We start from the raw sequence: 9,904 nt of genomic DNA, 5'->3' as shown, positions 1-9,904 counted from the left end.
TTTATTTTACAGCAAATATTACTGTGCACTGTTTTAAATATATATTTATGTTTTATTAGTTTAATTTTATAAAGAAAAATTAGTTTATAAATATTCTAAAATAAGTCATTAGTTCATTATATTTCTTTGTGTAATTTGATGACAAAAATTAATTAACATAACTGAATATAATAGTATAGGTTATGCTTAGCTGAGGGAAAACAGACTGAATAGCACATAGCATGTGAGAAAATATTTGGCTAACTGTTTATCTGATGGTGGATTAACTTACAGAATACATAAAGAACTCATAAAAGTTATTTTTAAAAATACAGAAATCCAAATCAGTAAATGAACCAATGAAATAAACACAATTTTAAAATACACAGTACAACTTAGTAATAAGCAAACAAAATAAGTATTTGACATTATTGTCCATTAGGGAGATGTGAACAAAGCTACATTGAATTTCCTTATTGTCCATGTCTGAATGATCATTATTTCTGCAGAAAAGTCTCTAAGAACCATAGGTTGTGAACAACTTCAAGCAAACAGACATGATGGAGCACATATGACTTCACAGAGATCATAGTGATGTGCACAAGATGAAGGTCAAACCACAGAAAATCCAAGAATGAAATAGAGGAAGTGGGCAAAAAGCAGCATCCCCTGCTGAGAACCGATGTTCAATTGAAAGTTGCTGTAAGAAGGGGAAAATCAGTATTCTCTAATGCTATAACGCTGGGTATACCAGTAACACTTCTGAGCCCATTCCATGATCAACAGTAGTTGGCCAACACAAACTGTATATACTTCATAATTTTTGTGTTGCTTTGGGTTTGTTTGTTTTTTGTTTTGAGAGAGGAAGAAAATTATAGTCCTAAACTCTAGGGTATACCTTACAAGGAATTTTAGGTCAATACAACACACACACACACACACACACACACACACACACACACAGACACACACACACACAAAGACATACACACACAAGCATAAACACATGCACACAGCACACACAGGTATGCATAAACATATTTGTTTGTAACTGCTATATTTATAAGAGAAATTCAGAAAATCAGCCTTAGTATCTATCGATGATGAATAGTAAAGAAAATGTGAGAATATATATATATATGTATATATATGTATTAATATACATATTTACATATTCAATTCAGGAAGATCAATTACCAGATTACCCAGTGCTGGCATTGTGTGATGACTTCCAGCTCCTTTCCCTGCCCATTTTCATTTAAGATATTTTAATAACATTCTTTGTCCTGTTAAAACAGATCAGTATATGCATATATATACATATATATATATATATGCAAGCATATAAGTACATGTTTATGTGTGTGCATGCATGTGTGTTTGTATTTATTTGTATATGTGTATGTATATGTTGGAGATTTGTATGCTCATATAAAGAATGAAATTATTATTTATAGTAAATTGCAATCCTAAGTTGGTCTTCATTCTATTGCCTGAATTTCTCTAATTGGGAAATATTTTAATTAGAAACAATAACTTTAAGTTATTAGTCTTTAATAATTTTCTCTGTATCATTTTGAAAAGTAGAATCTTGTTATCTTAAATAATTTGTTAATATTTTAATAATCATTCAAACGTAGGATTAATACTCTGTTAGACTGAAGATTATTGCTGCATCTTTTCATGGTTTTGATCCCAGAAACCTGACTTGGTTTGATAAGGAAATGAAGAAGGGACAAAACAGGAATTTCACAGTAGCTGGGGTGGAATGGTCTGGTCATTTGGATGGGGAAAGTACAATACCCTACAAGTTCACTATGTTTACTATGCAGAGTCAAACAAAGAAGCAGGATTTTTGCATAAAGCTAAACAAGGAAATAGGTTTAGGTAATCTTAGTATGAGCAATCTCTGCAGGGAGCAGGTTTCAGGCTGTAACTATGGAGGAAATCTCATGGATATCTTCTTAACATACTATCAAGACTTGAACTTAGACCAGAACAAAGCTTTGTCATGCTCTATTCCTCCTCTGGGCAAGGGTGTGCCATTCCTATGGGATTGAACCATTGATCATTGACATGCTATAGTGGTGTCAAGTCTATGCATTCACTCAGGACTTGTTCCCTAGAAGTTAGTATATGTTCACTGTATAAAATGATGGATATTATTTTCATAATTATATACAATCTGATTTAGTGATATTGACTGCTAATATCTTTGACTCTTCTTGCGCTTCCATATTACTAAGTTTCTCTCTAACATTCATGTGTTTTATATACATACATACATACATACATGAATATATTCTCTTTCTTTCCTAATCTAAACATGTGAATAGCATGTTTTTTTAAGATTTCATTTTATTATGCTTTACCTGGAAATTCCAATTCTCAAATTGTTTTTTTTTTTATATCATGAGATTTTATTTTCCATTGTGACTAAATGTATATATTTTTGTTGTCTTGTGAGGACCACCAAGAATGATTTCTTAATTTTAACACTGAATATTTTATCATAAACTATGGAATGTGGGTCATTTGTATGTATATTTTGGCTCATATACAGTTTATTAATTTTTCATGAAACCCTAACATAAAATGACTTATTAGAATTTTTAAATTTGTTTATTTTACCCTATTTTTCAGTGATTTTTATATCATTCCAACTTGAAATATAGGGACAAATGTATTAAACATGAATTGTTTTTCTCATTTGCTGTGAATTTAAATAGTCTCTGCTTTGAATTTTTCACTGGTTTTCTTATTTCTAAATAAGTGTTTTTCAACATTTCTATATTGTTATCTATTTGTATTTTATGATTCATCTTGTTGGATAGTCCAAAGTTACCTCATTTGCCTATTTCTCTCATAATGCAATTGAGTACTCGGTTCTTAAGGTTTTGGTGTTCCTAAAGCTTTTCCTAATTTCCTAATTTTCCTAATGTCAGTATTCTGCAATCATGTGAGGGAGCTTTCTCATTCTTGACTGATCAATTGAACACATGCTTTAAAATTTGATGATTTTAAATATTGTCATATTTACAATTATCTATGAATTTTAAAAATATTTTACTCAATTCCATGTTCTTTCTTTATTTTCTACAAGATCATTTGTACTCTGCCTCAGGAATAAAGAAGTAAACTCAAGGCATGTTACTACAAAGTCTTTCAAATTTGTCTCCTCTTGTAGTTGAAATTCAAGCTTTTTTTTCAAAGTTTATTTCTTGTTTTATTTGTTGTGCCTTATCTTGCATATGAAAAATAAAATTCCACATCTGTGGTAATTTGCAGTTCCTTGGTGTTTCTCCCAGCATGGGCTCAGACTGACCTCATCCTCACTCTAGCCCAGGGAGGCCCAGAATGCACCTCTCCACACCGAGCTGGAATTACAGGTATGAACAATTATGCGCAGCTTGAATGTTCCTTTCCCTTGATTCAGATTCTCAACTGGCCTTTGTTAGACGGAGCCGTCTGATTGGCAGCTATTCTCTTCGGTCCTGTGCCTGATAATTTCCCACATTCTTTGTCCCTTTTCTCTTTTCTTACCACTGAAATTCAACTTTTCAGTCATTTTGTTGCCTTTCAGAAAAGCACAGCTGACTGTAATATTTTGTCACTCATAGGCTTTCTATTATTTTACTATGAAGTATATGGTGGAATTTTTTTCTGGGTAATTCTTAAAGGTTTATACAAGCATAGCTTGCTATTTTAAAGCTCCTCAATTTTTCCTGATATAAATATTATTTCTGCTTTACTGACTTTTAATTGTGACTAATTTCTTGTTTAGTTTATAATATTTCTCATATCTATTATGATGCTTTCTATAACTTGAACATCTGTATTATAATAAATAAATAAAATATATTTTATTATTACTTATTTTTATTTACTAGTCTAATTACATTATTTCTCCCTTTCCTTTGCTCTTTCCAAACCCTCTTTTACCTTCTGCCCTCTGAACTCTTTAAAAATTCATAGTCTCTTTCTCATTAATTATAATTATGCACACACATGCACACTTTTTAAATACAAAAATACAATATGCTCAGTTTGTACAATGTTGTTTGTATATGTATTTTCAGGGTTTACTTTCTGAGCACAACTAATTGTGCTCTTTTCTGAGGAAGCCTATTGCTGATCTCAGCATTCCTTAGTTATCTGTAGTTCTTTGTGTAATGATGAGGCCTGTAGGGTTTTCCATCATTTACTTACACATGCCTATTTTTTGTTGTCATTGAGCTTACTAAGCAGTCGTATTGAGACATCATGGATACTCTGACATTTCTAGGAGACACAATCTCATCAACAACGCTATGATACACTGGCTCTTTCACCTGCTTTGTCTTCCACAATGATCCCTGACCTACAGTACAAGAGTTGCATGGGATAAATCCATTGGAATTGGGCTTGATAACTATGCATTTTGGTTGGTTGAGGTTTTCTAAAGTGGTCTTTACTCATTGATGAAGAGACTACACTTACTGTGGCTATTAAAAAGTTTAGATAGTAGTTACAGATGGTAATGGTGTACTAAAGTGGTTGCACATGTTTCTGCTCCTATATCCAAGATATCATTAGCCCTGGGTATGTGCTTAGGTATCTAATACCAGACCTGATACCTTTCTGGTTGAGCAGGTCTTAAGTAGGACCAGATATCTCTTGGTTATTACCTTTTGGATTTTGTGCCTTGCTAGTGGTTATTGCAGTTTATCGGCATCACAGTTGAGTAGGACTCTTGGTTGTTTCTTTCCTTTGTAAGCTTGCTGGGCAATTTAAGGTATGATGAAAACTTATCCTCGGGGAAGGATCTTTCAGATTGTTTCTATCTAAGCAGCCTCTGGGTCTTCAGTTTTCTTTGTATTTCATTAATTACAATTATTTTTTGTTTGTGTCCCATGTTAGAAAAATTCTGCATGTTATTTTTATCACTGTAATTCTTACTTCTTGATTTTTATATTTTACATTGTTTAGGGAAAAAAATTAATCTAGTCTTAATTCCTCCAGTGTATATAGTGTGATCACTGTAACTTCTGTGACTGTTCTTCATCTTCTTTTGAGAATGACATTAATAATGTAATTCCCTTATACCTGTTCTTTTTCATGTGAAGTCACATCATTTCAATCTCTGTGTTAAGAATTTTTTATTAGATATCTGCTTCATTTACATTTCAAATGGTATCCCCCTTTCGAGTTACCCCTCCCAAAACCCCCTATCCTATCCCCCCTCCCCCTGTTCATCTCCTCCACCCCAATTTCCTGACTTGCATTCCCCTATTTAGGGGATTGATGTCTGAAATTGTCATCTTCTGCTACATATGTAGCTGGAGCCATGGGTCCCTGGGAGCTCTGGGGTACTGGTTGATACATATTATTGTTCCTCCAGCAGATCTGCAAACCTCTTCAGCTCCTTGGGTCCTTTCTATAGCTGCTCCATTGGGGACTCTATGCTCATTCTATTGGTTGGCTGTGAGCCATGGGTATTTTGATCCACTTTCCAATAAGGATCAAAGTATCCATACTTTGTCAGTTTTCCATTTCTATATTTTACATTGTTTAGGAAAAATTAATTTAATCATAATTCCTCCAGTGTATATAGTGAGATCACTATAACATCTTTTGAGAATGAAATAATGTAATTCCCTTACACATTCTGTTCTTTTTCATGTGAAGTAACATCATTTAAATCTGTTAAGAATTTTTATTAGATATTTGCTTTATTTATATTTCAAATGGTATCCCCTTTTCACTTCATCCCTCTCAAAGCCCCCTATCAACCCCCCTCTTCCTGTTTACCCCCCCCCCCATTTCCTGACTTGCATTCCCCAATTCTGGGGAATTGAGCCTTCACAGCACTCATGGTTTCTCCTTTCATTGATGTCTGAAATGGTCATCTTCTGCTACATATGTAGCTGGAGCCATAGGTCCCTCCATCTGTACTCTTTGGTAGGTGGTTTAGTTCCTGGGAGCTCTTATATTTAATATTCAACTGTTATTTAAATTCTCTGTGTTCCTGAATGAATCTGAGATTTGCAACTAGAAAATCCATATCGTCTTAATATGAAAGATGGTTTCCCCTAATTCAGCCACAGGAGTCAGTAGGTTCTGTCCATTGGTTAGGTGCAAATATCTGCATCTGGCTCTTTCAGCTGCTTGTTGGGTCTTTCAGAAGGCAGTCCTGATAGGTCCCTTTTTGTGAGCCCTCCATAGCCTCAGTAATAGTATCAGGTCTTGGGGACTCTCCTTGAGCTGGATCCCACTTTGGGCCTGTCCCTTGACCTTCTTTTCCTCAGGCTCCTTTCCATTTCCATCTCTGTAGTTCTTTTGAAAAGGAACAATTATGGGTCAGAGTTTTGACTGTGACATGGCAACCCCACCCCTTACTTGATGACCTGTCTTTATGCTGGAGGTAGACTCTATAAGTTCTCTCTTCCTAATGTAATGCATTTCATCTAAGGTCTCTCACTTTGAGCATTGATATTCTCCCACATTCTGGTACATTCTAGAGGATGCCCCCAAACTCCTACCTCCTGAGGTTGCCTCTTTCCACTCTTTCTGCTGTCCCTCAGGACTTCAGTCATTTTCCCCCACTCAATACCAGATCATGTTCCCCTCCCCCTCACCCCTTTCCCCCCCCCAGGTCCCTCCATCCCTCCCCTCTTGTTGTTGCTTTCTTCTCCCTCCCAAGTGGGACTGAGACATCCTCACTTGGGCCCTTCAGCTTGACTTTTTTGAGTTCTGTGGACTGTATCTTGAGTATTTTGTAGTGTTTTTTTCTTTTCTTTTCTTTTCTTTTTTTTCTGTTTTGTTAATGTCCACTTATTAGTGAATACATACCATGCATGTCCTTTAGGGTCTGAGTTACTTCACTCAGAATGATATTTTCTAGTTCTATCCATTTGCTTGCAAAACTCAGGATGTCCTTGCTCTTAACTCTGCAGGAGGACTCAACAATCTCAATTAACCTGGACCCCTGAGATTTCTCAGACACTAGACCTCCAACCACGCAGCAAATACTAACTGATATGAGGCCCAAACACATATACAATAGAGGACTGCTGGATCTGGGTTTAGTCAGAGAAGTTGTACCTAACCCTCATGAGACTGGAGGCCCCAGAGTATTTGGATGTCTGATGGAGTGGGGGCTGGTGGTGGGAACATCCTTGTGGAGATGGAAGGCCCAGGGAGGAGGTTTGGGATTTGGAACAGTTGGAGGGTAGGTTAGGAGGGGAACAAAATCTGAAATTTAAAATAAATAAATAATAAATAAATAAAAGATTGAAAAAGAGAATGCTAGATAGAGTTGGTAGTGGTGGCATATGCTGGTAGGATTTGCTAATGGAGGCAAAGAAACAGGAGAATCCAAAAACTTTATGGTTACCTTCTATGTAATACTTTCTTTACAGTAAAGTACACTTTATTATTTTATTTCATCTTATTTAAAAAAATAAAAACTCTATTATAGTTTAAAAAAAATGGAAGTGAAGGTTATGGTAAATTGAAGCTAGATTCTGAACTTTCTGAAGAATGCTCTATTCTTCCTTAACGTTGTTGCTCCTAGGTTAAGCACTTTAGCTTATTAGCTAGAGCCTACTGAATTAACAATGATTTGTCCAATTATCTCCCTGTACCTAATTTAATACATTGTGTTCAAATTCTCTTCATATCATTAACCTGGCAAAATCTGCTGTATACAATCAAATGCCTGTTGAAGGGAAACACTACCAAATTCTACTCATATGTTTGAATCGCTACTGTTCTGTATACAGTCCTCATATTTCCCTTTCCTAGAAAATATCCATTCTGCTCAATGTACATATACAAATACACATACTCAAATATATTAACTATATAAAATTTCCATTTGAAATAAGGGATGTTTATTCTGAAACATTTGGAATCTCTTTTGGCATTGTATTATCTGTAAGTGCATCAGTATAAAAAAATCACCATTGAACATTGCATCATTCTATTAATACTTGTATCAAATATATTTACTTCTACTCAACCCAATGGCACTAAATACCATTAGTGAATTCACTTCTCTTCCTATTCTCTTAGTAATCAAGTTCCAAGATGCTTAATAGTTATTTTAATGATAAAGTAGAACATAGTTCTAAGGAATGTTTGTACAGTGTGACAGGCACTTGGGGGTATTAGCCAGCAGTTGTCCTAGATATGGGTTTGTGGTATAGCATGACATGCTTTTCAGAATCGTTCTGTAGCTGTGTTAGGTTGATGCTTCCTCTCGGTCTTATTTCATCTGCTCTTCATTTCCCAGGAATTCATTCTTATTTCTGGTTCACTGATATTTGAACCATTTTTGCTGTGATACTTGATTTTTGATACATATTTTCCTAAGAAGTCTAAGGAGTCGCTGAAACTTACCCACAGTTGTAGACTTTGATTTTTCACAACCTACATTTAGTAAGCCTTCTCAAATGCTTTGACATCCCTTAGAACCCACCATCCAAAGGTAGGGGATAAAAAATGGTAAATCAGACAAGGAGATGTGGACCTGTCTAGAATTAGTTCTTTGAGGTGATTATAATCTCTATCAGAATATCTGCAGTCCAGTTCAGTAGTGTCAGGATAACAAACAGGAATCAACAACAGTGGAAAGACCCACTAGAAATAGGCAGGATTCTGCAGAATGGGCAGGAGTCAGTGGTAGTGACTAGGACCAACTGGGAGGACAGGGGAAGTTCCCTGCTGTGCCTCTCTCAAAGAAGTGAAGATCAGCAAAGATGAAAACAGGAGACCAACTAAGCACTGCAAGGCTAGTTATGCAAGTGAGTCATCACTGTCCATTGTGAAAATAGCAGGCAATTTATACCCTCTCGAAACATCTCTTATTTTCTCAAGAATCTTGGCTCAGCAAAGCACCATGTGAGTCTGCTTTAGAAAAGTACGAACTGAGCTTATATCACATGACATATCCAGAAACTACCATTTTACACAGTTTTCAAGAGAAAATTTTTACTGTTTAATACTAAGCAGTAACTTACTTGGTTTTTTTACTATTTACTCTGAATCAAAGAAAATTAAATATTTAAAAGTTTGACATCGATGATAGATAGATAGATAGATAGATAGATAGATAGATAGATAGATAGATAGATAGATAGTAACTTGAGGTCCCAATATTCTTCGTACCTCAAGTTACTATAGGACTAGGCATATCTTCTCCCAGTGAGGTCAGAAAAGGCAGACCAGCTAGGGGAAAAGAATTCACAGGCAGGGAACAAAGTCAGGTTAGCCCCTTCTTCAGTTGTTGGAGGGAGTCACATGGAGACAAAGTTCCATATCAGCAACTCCCTATCTGTGTGATAGGGAGAGAGAGAGTGGGTCAGGTCCTTGCATGTTGCTTGGTTGGTGGTTCAGTCTCTGCAAGTCACCAATGATCCAAGTTGACTCTTCCTGTGAACCTTCTGGTTGTGTCTCTATCCTGTGTGTTCCTTAGTCCTTCCCCCAATGCCTCCACAAGACTTCCTGGAAAAGTATGGAATCCTTCGAGAATTTTCCTGTAATCCTTTTACAGAGGCCATGCTAATATTCTCTGAATCATTCCAATTTTAATATATATGCTGCCGAAACAAGCATGAATCTTCAATTTTTAAATGCATAGTTAGGACTAAATAATGAATGTGAGTTGAGTTGTGCTTTGTATTATATGAATTAATATGTATAAATTATGATAAAATATTTAATCTATAGTTATTAATATGTTTTGTGGTAAAATGTATCAAAACACATTTTCTAAGATGTCTGAGACAATAACAGGGGTCTGGCACACACTACTGAACTTGAAAGTAGCTCATAATACTATTTACAAGCTGGTAATGTTGACAATAGCACTGTTGATTCCAATGTGACAGACTGACCTTAAAAAATTAATTGGAAGTTGCACTACATTAAAGATGTGGAGATT

The 9,904-nt window shown here is 35.4% G+C and overlaps 1 non-coding gene across 1 annotated transcript; it reads right to left on the bottom strand.

Moving 5' to 3' along the window:
- Positions 1 to 9,469: 9,469 nt before the first annotated feature.
- On the bottom strand, positions 9,470 to 9,576 carry LOC127693208 (U6 spliceosomal RNA). The gene has a single exon (XR_007979660.1). It is a non-coding gene; the product is annotated as a U6 spliceosomal RNA (small nuclear RNA).
- Between the last annotated feature and the right edge of the window lie 328 nt (positions 9,577 to 9,904).

Source organism: Apodemus sylvaticus, chromosome 9, assembly GCF_947179515.1.
Source record: "Apodemus sylvaticus chromosome 9, mApoSyl1.1, whole genome shotgun sequence".
NCBI lineage: Eukaryota > Metazoa > Chordata > Mammalia > Rodentia > Muridae > Apodemus > Apodemus sylvaticus.
The sequence above is the reverse complement of the archived record's forward strand: the minus strand, read 5'-3'. Positions and strand labels throughout refer to the sequence as shown.